Consider the following 19,706-nt stretch of genomic DNA (forward strand, 5'->3'; position numbering starts at 1 on the left):
AGAACAACTTAAGGAAGCTTACTATAATCAGCTCTAGGTGGTACAACATAAATATTATAACCATCGGACTAATTAAACCCGCGAAAAACGCACCAATCAAATTCTCGTTCGCATACGCGATTTTCTTCACATGTAGTGGAAATGGCCCTCAAAGTTCATATTTCTCTTGAAACTTTCAGACGCAAATTTGGGCATAGTTATTGGAAAAAATTTAGAAGGTGTATAAAAAATAAAAATGGAAAACAAAAAAAAGTAAAACTTTTTAAGATTTTTTTTCAAAAAGAATTTACTTATTTGCGTTCTGAATTTCAAGAAGTAGATTAAATTATTAAGGTGATAAAAAAAGACACATTAAACTAAAAATATTCTTATTAGACTGGGGTATAAAACAATCTTTTGGATCATTTGTTCTCCCTTATAAAATAAAAGAGAAAACCAAACGGATGAAACCTTTTTCATTTTTTTAACCGTAAAAGTCAAAAAGTAAAAAAAGAGGAACATGACACTGAAAGGTGCCGCATTTGCCTTTTCCATAAATTTACGAACGAGAAATCAGACTTTTTATATCAGTTTCACCCATTGTGACAACGAAGTGAAAATTCTTGCGAAACATTACTCCTCACATTATATCTCTCCGAATGAAAACTGAAGAGATGAAGAAAAAGAATTTATCGCTTTTCAGTGACTGAATCTTGCTATCCTGTTTCTGGGAGAAGAAAATAAAGCAGAAGTACAGGAGCACAGGGAGAAGTAGAAGCGTCTGGAAATGGGGAAAATATCGTTTGATTCTGAGGGATGCTTCCTTCACTTTATTTGAGTTTTTATATGTCACCCCCTAGGGTGGGTCTCAGACAAGTGCTGATAATTTACGTCATGTTCTCTACTTGCTGCTTAGGGGTGGATAAAAAACTACATTTAGAACATTAAGTGCTGAGATGTTTTAGAACAATTAAATTCTTATTGTATAAAAAGTCTCATCTTCGATGCTTTTTCTAAAAGAGCCTAAACATTTTCTATCATATTCACAAGCACTCAAATAGTTTTCCTATTGTACATATTACATCATATGGCTCTACCGGAAAATTCTGTCAGTATTTAGAATTAAAAAATATTTTTCACTCCTTGAATAAAGTTTATTGAATAATGTAATTACCATCATTACTTATGACTTCTTGCCAGCATAATGACAATTTATATAGCCCATTTTTTAAAAAAAATTCTTATCACTGGATGTAAGAAATTAAATCAATGCTAGTCTGATGTCTTCTTAATTTGTGAATTTTTTGACCTGAAGAAAATTTTTTTAAGAAAAAATAAACAAGTGATTATCAGAGGGTGTTAGATCAGGAAAGAATGCTAGATCTAGCAGAATTTCCCAGCTTAGCCCAGTGAGTTTCTGACGAGTTCTAAAAAAAGCAAGTGGCGTATGATTGTCATAAACCTGTATGATTTCCTTACTATTGAACAACCCCGACTTTTTTTTGGATTGCTGCTTTTAAATTAATAAATAGCTGACACACAGGCTCAACTTCGGTTTTGAGGTTGAAGGTGCAGTTTACAGACTCACAATATGCCCTTTTCATTATCGTGTGTGTGTTTTTCGTAGGTAATCCACTTTTCATTCCCTGTAATCAACCGGTCTAAGAAGTGTTTGATTTTGCAAGCAGAGATGTTTACATAATAACTCGATCATTTATGTTTGTCTAAGATAGGTACTCTGCCAGACATTCGTCTGGAGCTGTGGCGGTGACTATGGTAACGAGGTATGATTATTTTAAGTAGGGGTGCGGGGTCCCTCTTTAGGACTGGTTTCGGTGAGAGAAAAGGAGACCTCTTCATCGAAGCTACCCTCCCTAAAATGCCCTCTTCTTGTTTCCATAGCACCAGACTGCGGCAGACTTAGTGGCGGTCAGAGTACCTATCTTAGACAAACAGCAAATTCGTCTCACTTTATGGCACCTGACTCAAATATTTCCATATCAATCTTAGTTTCCGGATATCATCCGATATGGTTTATTGTGCTGAATAAAGCCTTTCTACAACAACCTCCGATGTTGGTAAAAAAATAGATTTTGGTCTAACGTGACCTTCACAGTATCGTCATCAATCAAAGAAGGTCGCAGAGATCAAGGATGGTATCATCAACGCATTAACGTTGATTATACAAAGCTCAAGAACCGTGTTGGTGCAGGGGATAAAGCGTTTGCCTTCAAATCTGCTCCCAAGTTAGTGACCCAAATTTGAATACCAACGGTGGCTGGTTGATTCAAATTCTTTTCGCGCCGTCCACAGTGCTGACGTAAAGTATCCTCAGTGGTAGATGAATCATGGGTTAGGATATCCTTGCCATCAGGCTACTCGTGGCAAATTTTCGTGATTTTCCTTTCGCTGTAACGCAAATGCGAGTAAGTTCCAATAAAAACGTTTTCCACGAAGGACAGTTTATACCAATGCTTGATCTACAAGTTCCCCTGTCATCTGGATTGTTTGAAACCACAAGGCTATGACATTTATAGCCGTAAAGTCAAAATTGGGTCAGCTGTTCAACGCCAATTATAAATTAAAATACAAAGAGCAAGGTACGCGCATTGTTCATGTGATTTCTGAGAATCGTGCGATTTCGTGCTTTCTGCGCGACTTATACAGATAATGTGGCATCTCACAGACCAACTGGCATAATAGTAACGTAAAAATACGAGTTAGGAAAGAAATTAAATACTGTGATTTCGCAGTTGTGAAAAAAGATCTAAATATCAAGTAGGGCTAACGCTTTCAATAATGTGAAAAATAATTTTGCTCTGAATCAACAATGTTCGATGTTTGGAGAAGTGACGTTTCTTTTCGAATTTCGAACGTTTACGAGATTGGAATCCTGATACTGAATTAAGCCGATATACACTGAAGAGCCAAAAATAACTGGCATACCTGCCTAATATCGTGTAGGGCCTCCGCGAGCACGCAGAAATGCCGCAACACGACGTGGCATGGATTCGATCAATGTGTGAACTGGAGATAATTGGCACCATGAATCCTGCGGGGCTGTCCATAAACCAGTGGGAGTAAGAGGAGGTGGGGTTATCTTCTGAAAATCGCGTTACAAGACATCCCAAACATGTTGAATAATATTCATGTCTGGGGATTTTACCGGATTTCCGTGATATGGTCGTACGTGAAAATACAAATTTCATTGCTATCTCGGAGATGCTATGTCCCATCTCCCGTGCGCCGACTATAACACCACGTTCAAACTCACTTAAATCTGTATAACCTGGCATTGAAGCAGCAGTAACCGATCTAAGAGCTGTGCTAAACACTCGTTGTCTTAGTATATACGCGTTGCCGATCGCAGCGTTGTACGTTGATTGGCTCTATACCCCTTTATTTGCATACTCATGCCTGTAACAGTTTTTTTGGCTCTTCAGTGTATGAATCTACAATCTTTCACATCGAGTACATTACCTATAACTAACTACCACTTTTATATATATATATATATATATATATATATATATATATATATATATATATATATATATATATATATATATATATATATATATAAATATATATATATATATATATATATATATATATAAATATATATATATATATATATATAAATATATATATATATATATAAATATATATATATATATATAAATATATATATATATATATATATATATATATATATATATATATATATATATAAATATATATAAATATATATATATATATATATATATATATATATATATATATATATATATATATATATATATATATATATATATATATAAATATATATATATATATATATATATATATATATATATATATATATATAAATATATATATATATATATAAATATATATATATATATATATATATATAAATATATATATATATATATATAAATATATATATATATATATATATATATAAATATATATATATATATATATAAATATATATATATATATATATATATATATAAATATATATATATATATAAATATATATATATATATATATAAATATATATATATATATATATATATATATAAATATATATATATATATATATATATATATATATATATATATATATATATATATATATATATATATATATATATATATATATATATATATATATATATATATATATAAATATATAAATATATAAATATATATATATATAAATATATATATATATAAATATATATATATATATAAATATATATATATATAAATATATATATATATATATATATATAAATATATATATATATATATATATAAATATATATATATATAGATATATATATATAAATATATATATATATATAAATATATATATATATATAAATATATATATATATATAAATATATATATATATATAAATATATATATATATATAAATATATATATATATATATATATATATATATAAATATATATATATATATAAATATATATAAATATATATATATAAATATATATATATAAATATATATATATAAATATATATATATAAATATATATATATAAATATATATATATAAATATATATATATATATATATATATATATATATATATATATATATATATATGTGGTGCCAGCTCCTGCACACCAAGCCGATCTCAGATCCGTCAGTTAGAAGTCGCCTTAAGCTAGAAGTCCCGCAAGTCAATGCAAGCTAAAAGCTCATCCCTGTGCACGACGAGGAAGCAGTGGGGATTTCCCAGAGTTAGAGCGGGATGGAGAACGAACCGAAAAAGACGTGATAAACTCCAAAGAGGAGCTTTGATTATTCAAAACTTTTAAAGACGAACTCTCATTTATTATTTTTTTTGTTATTTAATCGTTAATTGTTAATCGTCCTTCCTTGTGTAAATTTAATCTTCAATATATATGTTTTTGTTAAAGAACGTGTCTTTTATTTAAGACGACCACTCATGCCGTCCCCTCAATTTTCAGTAGTGGGATAAAGAAAAAATTGATAGTGAATGAATGGATTATGAAAAAGTGAGATTCTAAAAAAACAAAATTTTTTTTTTGATCATGAAACGATTGGATGATGAATGTAAAAATTGATGATGAAAAAATTGGATTATGAATGAATTGATAGTGAAAAAAATTGAACTGTGAAGAAATTTCAATTTGAATTTAAAACAATTTTCATTTTCCTCGAAACAAATACTTTTCATTCTCGTGAACAATTAGTAACCGAATGACGTTGTGATGAAACTTTCGTTTCTTGTTTAAGCTCATATCTGCAACAACAATTGGGGTATGTACATTTTTTTCATTGATTTAAAATGATTCTTAACGATATTAAGCAAGTAAGCAAAGCATTGAAGAATTTTAAGACTGACAAAATAAAACTTCTACATAAGTTTATTTTCGATGTAGAAGGCGATCGGTCAAACCGAAAACGATTAAGAAATTTTAATGGTTTCAGTTTTATTTTGGATAGCGAAGAATTTAAAAATAAATTGAAAAATATCGAAAAAGAATTCACTCTAAACCAGTTAATAACTGTTTCCAATATTCTAAATATTTCATATGAAGGCAATAAAACAGAAATTGCAACAAACATTTTGACCTTGTTAATTGATTTGAATGAACTCTCTCAGCTTCTTGATGACGCCGCCTACGCGTCTAGCTCCTGTGAGTCAGACGATGACTCCATGGAACTCATAAACAATCAAAACGAAAGTGAAACTTTAACTAAGAAGAAAGAGAATAATTTTTCAATGCTGTGCAATAATGAAAATAAAAACATTGATTCTTGCTTAAGAGATAAAAATAATGCCTGTAGAAATTTTGAATTTCAAAATGTTGCTATTAATTATTCTGATATCGAAAGTACTATTTCTAAGTATAATGCAGAATCGCATGAAAATATTGTTCATTGGATCGAACATTTTGAAAATATTTCAAAATTGTTTAATTTGTCTGATTTACAAAAGTTTATTTTTGCGAAAAGATCTCTTGGTGGGAACGCCTCTTTATTTGTCAGAACTGTCCCGGAAATAAATTCATGGCAAAAATTAAAAGAAGCTTTGATTGATGAATTTTCTTTCGAAATTAATTCTGCTAATTTGCATGATCTTTTGAATCGACGTAGAATGAAGGATTCTGAATCCGCTCAAGAATATTATTTAAAGATGAAAGAGATCTGTAATTTCGGAAAAATAGATGATGCTGCTTTTATGCATTATGTAATTAAAGGGATTAATGATAAACATGAAAACAAAATTGTTTTGTACGGCTGCAAAAATTTGTCCGAATTTAAAGAGAAACTTAAAGTCTATGAAATAATAAAAAGTGATTCTGCAAAGAGTAAAAGTGCTTTCGATAAAATCAAAACAAAACATGACTTTGATAGTAAATATAATTCTTATGATCGAACAAAAGCAAAATATGATGATAGGTATAATGTAAGAAAAGATGTTTCAAATAGAAATAAAAATAAATATGAAAATAATAATGAAAAGATAAGGTATAATACTGATGTTGAAACTTTTAATAATAAATTGTGCTACAATTGTGGTTCAAGAAATCATATTTCAAAATATTGCATACATAAAGATAAGGGTTTAAAGTGTTTTAAATGTGAAGCGTTTGGACACAAAGCTTCGCAATGTCCAAAATCAAATGCAAAAACGGAAGTTGCTACTTTAAATGTTAGCGTAGAGCCAAAGTTGTTTAAAATGGTAATAATTGATAACTTAAATGTGAAATCTTTGATTGATACAGGAAGTCAAGCCACTCTAATCAAAAGATCAATTTTCAATAAATTAAACTCTAAAGAACTATTTCCATTTAATTCTACTCTAAACGGATTTGGTAAATCAATAGTGACTCCATTAGGTTATTTTAAAGAAAGTATTAAAATTGATGATTTCAATTGTTTTTCTGAAATATGTGTTGTAGAAAATGATATGATGCCTTATGACGCTATTATAGGCCTTAATGTTTTAATGCAGGGTGAAACAATTATCAATGAAAAGGGTATCACAATTAAAAATAAAATTCAGTGTTTTGATGAAGAAAACTATTTGTCTATTTTACCAATTGATCTTACTATATCTGATGAGGTTGAAATTAACATAGATCCTTGTGTTCCTAATGCTTTAAAAAATAAGTTACAACAATTAGTTTTAGATTATGCGCCAGATAAACTTAAGACAACTAATGTGGAAATGAACATTTTGGTTAAAAATCAGGAACCGATATTTCACCAGCCACGTAGATTGCCGTTTTCTGAAAAAAAGACTGTCGAAGCTCAAGTCGCTGAATGGTTGAAACAAGGAATAGTAGAGCCTAGTTCTTCCGAATATAGTAGCCCCGTTGTAATTGTTAAGAAAAAAGACGGATCTCCTCGTGTTTGTATAGATTATAGAAAATTGAATAAGATAATTGTCAAAGATAGATTTCCCCTCCCATTAATTGAAGACATATTAGATAGACTACAAGGTTCGAAAATTTTCAGGACGATTGATCTTAAGAACGGATTCCTACATGTCGATGTAAATAAAGATAGCAGAAAATACACTTCTTTTGTGACACATGAAGGACAATATCAATTTCTTAAAGTTCCCTTTGGACTTTGCAATTCTCCCGCCGTATTTCAAAGATTTATAAACACCATTTTCCGAACTTTGATTAATGAGGGTATAGTTTTACCATATTTGGATGACATTATAATTCTGTCTTTCTCCCTTGAAGAAGGTATTGAACGGCTTAATCGGGTGTTGAATATTGCTAGTGAATATGGACTTGATATTAATTTTAAGAAGTCCCATTTCTTAAAGAAGCGCATTGAATTTTTAGGTCATGTGATAGAGGATGGAAAAATATTCCCATCTACCTTAAAAACCAAAGCAGTTCTCAACTTTCCAGAGCCAACAAATTTGAAAAAAATTCATAGTTTTTTGGGATTGACCGGATACTTCAGAAAATTCATTCCGAACTATTCTATAATAGCTAGACCGTTGAGTGACCTGCTAAAAAAAGATCGTAAGTTTAAATTTAGCATTGAAGAAAAGAAAGCCTTTAATCAATTAAAATCTTTATTAGCCCAAAATCCTGTCCTTTCAATATATAACCCTAAATATGAAACTGAATTACACACAGACGCCCTTAGTCGATCTCCAATTAATGTATTTTGTGTTACAGTCGATAATATTCTACCAAGACTCAGATCAGCCCAAGATAAAGATACTGGAATTAAGACTATAAAAGAACTACTTAAAATTTCGAATTATGAAGATTATTGCAATAGAAATGGAATTTTGTATAAATTTGTTGATGGCAAAGAATTGGTGGTTGTGCCAGAAAATATGCAAATCGAAATTATAAGAACAGCTCATGAGAAAGGACATTCAGGAATTAAATATACGGAAAAAGAAATCGAAGAATATTATTTCATTCCCAAACTTAGACAGAAAATAGAAAACATCATAGCAAATTGTGTTCACTGCATACTGGTGAATCATAAAAGAGGAAAGAAAGAAGGACTATTGCATCCATTGCATAAAGAAGATGTGCCTTTGAAAACTTTTCATATTGATCATCTCGGACCTTTGGAGAGCACCCATAAAAATTATAAATATGTGTTAGCGATAATAGATGCTTTTACCAAGTTTGTATGGATTTATCCCACGAAGACTACTACGTCAGCTGAAACTTTAGCTAAATTAGAAATCCAAAAAACTGTATTTGGAAGTCCTTCCCAGATAATTTCAGATAGGGGTACAACATTTACCTCCAGTGAATTTGCTGATTATTGCTCGAAAGAAAATATTAAACATCATTTAATAACAACAGGTTTACCAAGAGCTAACGGACAAGTAGAGCGTATTAATCAAACCATCATATCGATTCTTTCAAAATTATCCCTAGAAAATCCAGCTGAATGGTACAAGCATACAAATAAAGTTCAACAAGCGATAAATTCAACCTATCAAAGAAGCATAGACACTACTCCATTTGAATTGCTTTTTGGGACAAAAATGAACACTAATGGACTGGGAAAACTAAAGGAAATGATCGAAAGTGAATTTCAGTCTCATTTTGATGCCCAAAGAGAGGAACTAAGAAAAAACGCAAAGCAACACATTTTTAAAATTCAACAAGAAAATAAAAAGACCTATAATTTAAGAAGAAAGGAGCCAAAATCGTACGAAATTGGAAATTTGGTCGCCATCAAAAGAACCCAATTTGGACCTCATTTGAAGCTAAAACCTAAGTACCTTGGCCCCTACAAAATAACAAGAGTAAAAGGAGGAAATACCTATGATGTAGTAAAAGAAGGGAATCACGAAGGACCAAACTGCTCGACAACGTGTGCGGAGTATCTTAAACCATGGAACAGTTGCCAAGAAGAATTTTAGAGCTTGCGAAGAAGAAAGAATTTAAAGACGGAAGACGAAAGAATTTAAAGACGAAAGACGTGAAAGAAGACGAAAAAATTTAAAGACGAAAGACGTGAAAGAAGACGAAAAAATTTAAAGACGAAAGACGTGAAAGAAGACGAAGGAATTTAAAGACGAAAGACGTGAAAGAAGACGAAGGAATTTAAAGACGTAGAAGAAGTTCAAGATGAAAGACGTTAAAGAAAAGAAAAAAAAGACGAAAGAAGTTAAAGATGAAAGACGTTAAAGGAAAGAAAAAAGACGAAAGACGTTGAGAAGAAAAGACGAAGTCGTTGAAGAAGAGACAAAAGACGTGCAAAGATGGAAGAGTGAACGTGCCTGAACTGATACAATCTTACCTAACGTTCCTGAACTGATACATTCTTACCTGAAAGACAAAACTAACCTAAAACATTTAATTTTCAGATATCAATTATATTTTTCAGTCTGCTCTGCTTTTTCTTTTTTTTTTCTTTATAGAGTCGCTGGAGGACCAGGCGAGATACAGGAGGGCCGAGTGTGGTGCCAGCTCCTGCACACCAAGCCGATCTCAGATCCGTCAGTTAGAAGTCGCCTTAAGCTAGAAGTCCCGCAAGTCAATGCAAGCTAAAAGCTCATCCCTGTGCACGGCGAGGAAGCAGTGGGGATTTCCCAGAGTTAGAGCGGGATGGAGAACGAACCGAAAAAGACGTGATAAACTCCAAAGAGGAGCTTTGATTATTCAAAACTTTTAAAGACGAACTCTCATTTATTATTTTTTTTGTTATTTAATCGTTAATTGTTAATCGTCCTTCCTTGTGTAAATTTAATCTTCAATATATATGTTTTTGTTAAAGAACGTGTCTTTTATTTAAGACGACCACTCATGCCGTCCCCACATATATATATATATATATATATATATATATATATATATATATATATATATATATATATATATATATATATATATATATATATATATAGGAATCACATTCAGCAGGAGTGCTTTACGTTGTAAAGCACTCCTGCTGAAGTCAGTTCGTTGGTTGCAAAGAAGTTATGACTTCAAAAGTGGCATAACGACAGTAATGTGGCCAGCATTGCTTCTTTGACCCTCTTTACCTCCCAGGAAAGTTCGTACCGATCATCTGAAACTATGGGTGCTTCAAGCCTCAGCTTAGAATATAACTCCGCTTCTATAAAATGATATTAGTTCCTTAAACACCACATTTTATTTTGAAATCAGCATTGTAATTTACGAAAAAATATAACTGAGTAAATTCAAGATTATTCGATTTGCTCAAAAGAATTGCTACAGTTTTTTTCTAATTCAATTTCTTTCAACTAAAAATAATTAAAATCTACTTTCAGATGCAAATATTTTTAAATTCTTTTGACTAAATGTATCAATGATGCTGTTTAAACTCATTTAAATTATTCTCCTTAAGTTGATTTTGTAAGCAGAACTCACTCGCATTTAATCAGCATTTTTCTTTACATAAATCTTCCTATCAGGTCTGCTAAACAAAAGCCAGTGTAAAGAGAAATTATATGCCTTGAATAAGGACTCTATACATCTTCTAACTTGACAGTCCACCTCTTTCGTTGCCATTCCTAAAAGATGAACAACGATTCAAAGTCTTCTCGAATCTCGTACATTTACAAGATTGCAATTCTAGTTGAGAATTCAGCTGATAGAGGACTCCATAGTCCCTCTGAACCCATCGCAATAGCCATTTTATTAGTCATTTATATCACAGTCCAAATGTTATTTAAATGTATCAAGATTTTCCTTCGCACTCCTATATTTTAAATTTTAATTTAAGAATAAAAATAACACAACAAAAACTTTTCGTTTTTCAATTCTTTACGAAACAATTGTTTCGATTTCTGTCTAATTCAATTTCTTTCAACTAAAAAAAAAATTAAAATAGATTTCTTACATTCAAATAATTTTAAATTCTTTTGACTAATGTATCAATGACACTGTTTAAACTCTTTTCAATTAATCACCCTAAATCGAATTCTAAACAAAACTCTCTCGCATTTAAGCAGGGACTTTCTTCTTTATCTAAATCTTCTCTAAGGTTACTTCGATTTGTAGTCCTGTCAAACAGTAGCATGCGAAAAAGAAAAAAAAAAAATTATCTGTCTTCAACAGAGACCCTATACATCTTCTCACTTGACATTCCAATTCTTCCGTTGCCATTCTCCAAAAGAGAAAAAGAAAGATTCAAAGCAGCCGGGAAGTCAATGAATGGGGAGGGCTCGCACGCTAGCTCTCAGGACGCTTTCATTCGTCATCCGCCTTGGAATTATTCCTCTGCAAGAAAATTTATGGTACTTGTCATTTCGGTACCTTGGAAGTCTGTAATCAGGAAGGACAGGTGAAACGCGAACATGTCATTGGCTAGTTTTACGCCCAGAAAATCCAATCGACGATATGAAAGGCAAAATATAATACGAAATTCGTTATTTTCTTGTTGGTTATTATATTCTTTTTCCACATTCATCATAAAAGGGAAAAAGAAGGCAGTTTCAATGTTACTATTGGATGGCCATGTATATCTTTTCTTCCTGCTTAGTACATTGCAGATAAAAAGAATCGACCCCTTGTTCTGATAAAATTAATCACTGCAATTTTAGATCCATTTACTTTCAAGGTTTCTTTTGTTTCAGTTGCCCGTTATGAGTTCCCTCAACGAAAATTATTGCTATATGCAGAATTTTATTAGTTTTTGTATATAGGATGAGGTTTAGCATTGTATCATTCGATGTAATTTCATAAATATTGTATCATTTGTATATTGTAATTTTTTTTTTCATTTTGTGTCAAAATAAAATTTAAAATAAATACTGTTCCCAACTATTTAACCTTTTATTTCTTGTCGATAGCTGCCAACTTCCCTGGATTTTCCAGTAGAGTACTGGATGCTATTAGTTTCTTCTGATCTACTGTACTGCTTAAAATTTTGGTTTTTACTTGCCACCATTTTTGTTGGTGAAGCAAACTAAAAAAATTTTTCATTTGCCTGCATTTCCATTCTTTTGTTTATTTTTTACCCTTATAGTTTTATATATTAATATTTTATAGTTTTTTTTTTCACTGACAACACATACTTTCACGTGACTTAGAATATGGAATTAGAATATGCTGTAATTGTTTTTAAAAAATCTCGGTAGTTACGGAAATTGTAATTTTTCTTGAAGAAAAAAAATTACAGAAGGAAATGCCTTTCGTACCAATTTTGCTCTTTTCCGTCTTGGTATATATAGGCTTTTAGCTTGGAGTAATTTAAAACTACACATTTGTCTGGTTTTAGGCTTCTTAAAATTCACTTTTATTACAGTTCGCTCAAATGAAAACGAAATAAGATGTTGCAAAAAAAAATTATGCAAATTATGCAAAAACAGACGTTAAGTGCACGGTATTTCTCCTCGTTAAACTGTTCTTTCGTTAAGTACTTGACTTCGCGCATGGGTCAAAAAAAGTGGGAAGCTATCCAATGCAAAAGGGTCAAAATAGTGATGGCATGCCTTCAAAACATGGATGCTCCCCTGACCGTCACCAATAGCCCATCGTGCAACTATAGCACGACATGAATTACTACTCACATGTTTCCCTTGAATATTTATGTTTGTATCTTACTACGTTAGTGATAATCTGGCATTTGGATTAAAAGTTATTAAAGATGTCTTTTTTTTCTTTTCATTTTTAACAACATTACTCAACCTTCCACAGTGCGAAAATCACTCTCAGATAAATAGGTTCAAAGTTGAACAATAATATCGCTAAACCTCATTAACGTAATACAATTAATTTATTCACATTTTTGCTTAAGTTGAACCCTAGAATCGCGTATTCAAGCTTAAGATGGTTTAATTTATACGATAATATGTGCAAAATTGGCCCCCATAAAAAATTTGCTGCGAATTTGCACCATATTATGATTGAACGAGCTCTAAATTTTTTATGGATGAAGTTTTCAATAGAAATGTAAACAATAACAATGTCGAGCTCGGGATCTACTCCAGTTCCGGTTAAAAAGTTTGCAGCTGCTTACTACATGTTATTCTGATAGGCGATGTTTTCAAACGGATAATTTTGTTTTCAATAAAAGAAATAAACTAGATAAATTCTGAGCTCAAATCTGCCGTATTTCATAAGATATTAATGTTATTATGTAATTCTGGAGAGTTTGGAGTGAAAATGTGTTTTAGTTATTTTGTTATTTATTATTAAAAAAGGTAACATGGTTGCTAGATTTTGAATAACTCGCTTTTTTGGCAGTCTTGATTTGGCCTCTTTCCATTTGTTTATTACTGTTTGTTCGTGTTGCAAGCTGTGCACCATCTTACGTTAGTATTAACACTTTTAGTATTGTAAACAGTATTGTTAGCATTGTAAACATAAGTAATAAGTAATCAAATGCATTGTTTGCAAGAATCTCAAAACACAATGATGCCAAATGGCTTTAAAATACAACTGAAACAGTAACCCGGAAATTTAGGCAGTCCCGAGCTTGCAACGCTCCTTAGTGTAGAAAACACCATCCATACGTTGTACATTTAAAATAGTAAATAATCATATTCTTTAAAATTTTCAAAATTGCTCTATTCAAATGGTAATTTTTCTCATTTGATATGTAACAAAAAACAGAAATTTTAAAAAAATTCTGAAATTTTGCAAGAAAATTTAAATTCTAGATTAAGAAAGTGTTCTTTGGAAGGAAAAAAAATAACAAAACAAATAAAACTCTCAGATCGTGCCTCACACCCTAAACATAGCTTTGTGCAATCGACCAGACCTCGATAAAGTGGGAACTATTTCCACTTTTACCTGTTGTCCATTTTCCGACAGCCCCTCTACCCATCAGAGCGCCCTCTTTGTTTATAGTGGAAAATCACGCGAACATCTCATTAGGTCCTCTAGAAAGTGAGGTAATGAGCGAGGAGGCGTCACTAATGCAGATATCTGAAGCTGAAGCCCTGTCACAATACATGCTAAAGTGTTGCCGGTCACGTGAGGTGGCCTTTAATATGCGTCATATTTTTCACCATCACTTTTTTTAAAAAAATTTGTAACTCTCTATTTTTCTTTAGTTCCAGACCAATAGGTCTATTTGCGCGTTCGTTGACGGGTGTGATTTATTGAATCCACTAGTTATTTTCATTAAAAAAATAGACATTTTCTTTTATTATAGTCTAGTGGTAGAATTTGAAATGTAGAGAGAGAGAAAAAATCACGTAGGGGGTTGGAAATAAAGTATCTGTTTATTTCGTGAGGAAGTTAAATAAATATAAATGGCAGGATAGATTTACGATTTGCGAACGTTAAACTAGTTATTTGAATTGTTTCCTTTTTTATTTCATTTTTATTAAAACACACGCATAAAACTCGTTAATTTAGTTTTTTCTCATTGCATCACATGATACAGTAATCTACAAAGTAATGGTAAAATGCAATCGATAAAATTTGAGATCAACATTTTGTTTACTTTCTAGAAGTTAATATTTTTATAAGTTTTACAAATTATAAGTTTCAATTTTAATTTAAGCTCATAGGGACAAAAAATTAGGCCACCATAGAAAAATCGTACAAAGCACAGTTTATTGTTTTGGGGATGTTAAACTTTCTGTGGATTACACCCTCTCACTACGATCACCACTAACGTTATTTTAACTTTCTCGATGATCATATTTAAAGTTTCAGTCAGCATCTTTATGCAGAGCATGCTGTTGATACGTTTATTTTTCACAAGGAAATGTAGACTTTGCTACTAAAATTACCTATGCTGTTGATGCTTCTACATATTTTTCATAATGAGTGCTCTGTTGTTACCGCAATTTTTTACTATGAAATAACTGTTGATGCCTTTAATTTATTAGATAAGTACTCTGTTCATGCCATTAGTTTTCATACTGAGTATGTTGCAGATACCTTTATTTTCATACTGAGTATGCTGTAGATACCTTTATTTTCCATAAGTATACTGTTGATACCTCTATTTTTCATTATTTATACGCTGTTGGTGCCTCTATTTTTCATAGTGAATATGCTGTAGATACCTATCTTCATGATGAGTATGCTGTTGATACCTCTATATTTTAGGATGAGTATGCTGTTGATACCTCTATATTTTAGGATGAGTATGCTGTTGATACCTCTATATTTTAGGATGAGTATGCTGTTGATACTTCTATTTTTATGAGTAAGCTGTAGATACTTTTTATTTTTCATGATGAGTATACTGCAAATACCTCTATTTTTTTTTACAATGAGTATGCTGTTGATACCTCTATTTTTCATGATGAGTAGGCTGAAGACGTTTCTGTTTTTTACGATGAATATGCTGTCGATACCTCTATTTTTAATGATCAGTATGCTGTTGATATCTCTATTTTCATTGGTATACTGCAAATACCTCTATTTTTTATCATGAGTATACTGTAGATACCTCTATTTTTCACGATAAGTATGCTGTTGATACTTTTGTTTTTTTTATGATGAGTATGCTGTTAATACCTTTGTTTTTCAGGATTAAAATAGATAAGTTCATCGGTTGAAAGAATACTTGGTTTACGTATAGTTACACATCCTATCACATCTCGATAGGCCTGCGAAATCACCTCACTTCAACCACAAATAGAATATATGAAACACAATGGAACAGCAAATAAAAGGTCGAAATCGGCTCTCTCGTTATTTTGTGGATTTTCACGAATGATTTCTTAGTGGATGGCTTTACTGTATTTAATTTTAAACTATGGAGCTAAAATAGTGAAGTAGATATTATGTTGCCGAAGAGAGTTATCTGACGTTGTAGCTTAGATACTTAAAAAGTTGATTAAACTTTTTTTCATGAACTAAATAGTTGGTATTATAATATATTAATTAAGTTACAAGATTAGACAAAAAACGTACCTTTAATCAGTCGGATTTGATTTTTGTCTTTCAAATTAAGAAGAGTAGCGGCAATCTGGAAAATAGGGTCCCGATAGTTTAGGTCCCGATTGTTAGTATCTAGAAAATTTGGGTCCCTTAATATTAATTTCGCTTATCATGAATTTTACTATACCTTGGAAATTTTTTTTAATCAAATTGAAATATTTTTGCACGCATGTTGAGTTTAATTTACTCAAAGATAATTCCATTTTAAAATAATTTTTCATAGACTTATTATTTTTAATTTTTAATAAGAGTCGAATCAATTTTGAATTCTAAGGCTGAAAACTTTTTGCACCATTTTTAACTATGTAATTTTAAATAACAAAATACAAATTATGAAATGAAATAGGTCGAATATTTTTTGAGATATGAAATTTAAAAATTAGAATTTTGTAAAATTTTATAGCTCTGAAACTATGCAACCGATTATGCTCAAACTTTGTATTTTTTCGTTTAAAATTACATAATTTAAAATTTCGTGGAAACTTCTGCGCATACAATTTCTTATTTCATCGACCTATATTAAAGATAATAAGGAAAAATTATTAAAAATTAATTTTTACATGAAATTATCGTTTTACAAACGTGAAGATAGAAATTTTTAGTAATTTTCATACTGTGCTACTAACGTTAAATAATGTTATTTATCGATTCATCCTAATTTTTTTAACCATATAAAACAATATCTATTCTTGCATTTTTTTTCTATGTTTATATTATCTTTTTATATTCTTGGCGCCTTTTACATTTCTACGTGTTTGTGATATAATAAAAGACTTAAATCTGTTGTGTCCTCAAATACTAAAATTTAGAATTGTGTATAATGCGATGCATGCTTTTAGAATTTAATTTAAAAAATAGAACTACCATTCATACAATGGTAGACTTAAACAGAATAGAATGAACTGACTGAGTGGGCAAAGCAAGTCCGGATGTACAATTATTCGATTAGAAATGTGAAAACTGTTCTAATGGCTGGAGAGCCCTTAGAACAGTTTTCACATTTCTATATATATATATTTATATATTATATATATTATATATTATATATATTATATATATATTATATATATTATATAATATATATATTATATAATATATATATTATATAATATATATATTATATAATATATATATATATATATATATATATATATATATATATATATACCGAAGAGTCATTACATTATGACCACCCTGCTAATAACATGTAGAGTACCACCTTTAGCTCTCAAAACTGCTAGCACCCGCCGTGGCATGCATTGATTACAAAAGGGGCTGATAGGTAGTCTGAGGTATCTGGCAAGCGCTCACCAACTGGTCGTGCAATTCCCTCACATCACGAGGGGGTAGCGTGGCAGCACGAATTTGATTTTCCAAGTCGGACCACAAATGCTCTATTGGCTTAAGGTCAGGTAAATTTGGGGGCCAAGGCATGACTTGAAAGTCACTGGAAAGTTCCTCGACGATTCGACCCTTATGACATGGTGCATTATCCTGTTGGTAAACACCATCCCCCGCAGGAAAAACTGTTGCCATGAACGGGTGAACTATGTTCAAGTAGCTTACAGACATCAGGGATTGTTCTATGAGGATTATGGGTCCTAATGTGCCTGGGCGAGAAACCATGAAAACCTGGGCGAGCCCATTGTTATAGATGGAGGGTGGTCATAATGTAATGGCTCTTCGGTGTATATGTATAATTACATTATTTACATTTTTTATTAAATTAAAAAAAGAAAAATATTTCTTTTTTCGAAATTATTTATTTAATTAAAATGAATTATGATAGAAATTAATATGATAATAAATTGAAATTAAAATGAGCTCTTTAGACAACCCCCATTTACAGGAAATAAATAAAGGATATAAATAAATTCAGCGCGAAATAATATCCTGCTTTCAACGCATCTCACTACCTAAGCACAATGCGCGAACAAGAGATGTATATTTATATTCATTTTCCTCCCCATACCACAATATAGATGTTTTTACTCAGTATCTCTCTCAAACACGATTATCCATTAAATAAATCAACCAACTCTTCACTTCACTTCACCCCCCTACCCTTTCTTTCTGCAAAAACATTTAGATTCTTATGTTGGAAAATCACTTATATTTCGCCCTCATGGATTTCAATCCCCCCCCCCTACTTTTTAACAGAACCCGGGGGCAGCGGCATCTCTTTATGACAGTCCAAGATAGCTTCTTTGCATAAGTGGCCAGATGAAGAGGAAGCTCGAGAGCGGAGAGACGAAATCTTCCGCATCCGAAAGGAGAGAAGAGAGAAGAGGATGCAGAGAAGTGATGAATATTGGTAATATCAAAGTGTCACAGTCGTGTGAGAGTGGATGGTGGGGGGGATATTTAGCTGAGTATTCTGTGACGTGTCAAACGGCCTATTCTGCAACAACACGGACAGCTTTAGTGGCAATGACATGCCACCCCCCACGAGAGATGCGACAGGATGCTACCGTGAAAAAAGAGCCTTGCGGGGGTATATGGTAGGGTTGTAAAAAAAGTACTTTGTCGCCGAGTTGGCGAGTTTCAAGGGTTAAGTTCCTTTGATAGATTATAATTACTTTTTATTCCCAATAATCTTTAATTAATATATTAATATTTTGCTAATTAACTTTAATGAAAGGCGTTCATTTTAAATTATAATTCAGACTCTTCCTCTTTAAAATAGGGTAAATGTTAACAAAATAAATTAAAACTTAAATAAAAACTATTTTACTAATATTATATATATATATATATATATATATATATATATATATATATATATATATATATATATATATATATATATATATATATATATATATATATATATATATATATATATATATATATATCGGGGGGTCATGACGAAGCTGCCATGTACGTCAGTGCAGCCACTTTAATTTCGTTTTGTGTTCCTTTTTTTTAAATTTTGATTTTTGGAATGCGCCGACCGGACTGTATAGGGGACAGGGAACTGGCCTTGCATCACAAAGGTTGTGGGCTCAAATCCCGGGCAAGGAATGGATGTTATTTCATTCTCTGTACTATCTGTTCTTACTGTGGGAGCAACGTTGGCTCACATAATATGATGCCCCTGAAGTAGTGACGAACAAATCTGCCCTTTGAATGCCTGAATTGAAGAAACGTTAACACAGGTGGGCATTGGGAATAAATAAAAAAATTAGGATGTCATTTCTTGTTGCAGAATTTGTGATCATCTCCTGTTTTGCTATTTCTAATATAATATTTAGTATGTTATTTACTGTTAATATTTTTAGATTTCCAATATAGTGGTAATACTTTCAGATCTTTTATGAGGTAATAACTTATTCTGCT

The 19,706-nt window shown here is 31.1% G+C and overlaps 1 protein-coding gene and 1 long non-coding RNA gene across 3 annotated transcripts in view; one reads left to right on the plus strand and one right to left on the minus strand.

Moving 5' to 3' along the window:
* The window catches only part of LOC107452702 (uncharacterized), a 188,605-nt gene that overhangs the window by 120,331 nt on the left and 48,568 nt on the right, over window positions 1-19,706 (minus strand). The window lies entirely within an intron of this gene.
* Window positions 4,626-10,268, plus strand: LOC147802438 (uncharacterized). The gene is made up of 2 exons (XR_015429877.1): window positions 4,626-5,301; window positions 9,914-10,268. It is a non-coding gene; the product is annotated as an uncharacterized LOC147802438 (long non-coding RNA).

Source organism: Parasteatoda tepidariorum, chromosome 10 (assembly GCF_982258835.1).
Source record: "Parasteatoda tepidariorum strain Cologne lab strain chromosome 10, Ptep-v5.0, whole genome shotgun sequence".
NCBI lineage: Eukaryota > Metazoa > Arthropoda > Arachnida > Araneae > Theridiidae > Parasteatoda > Parasteatoda tepidariorum.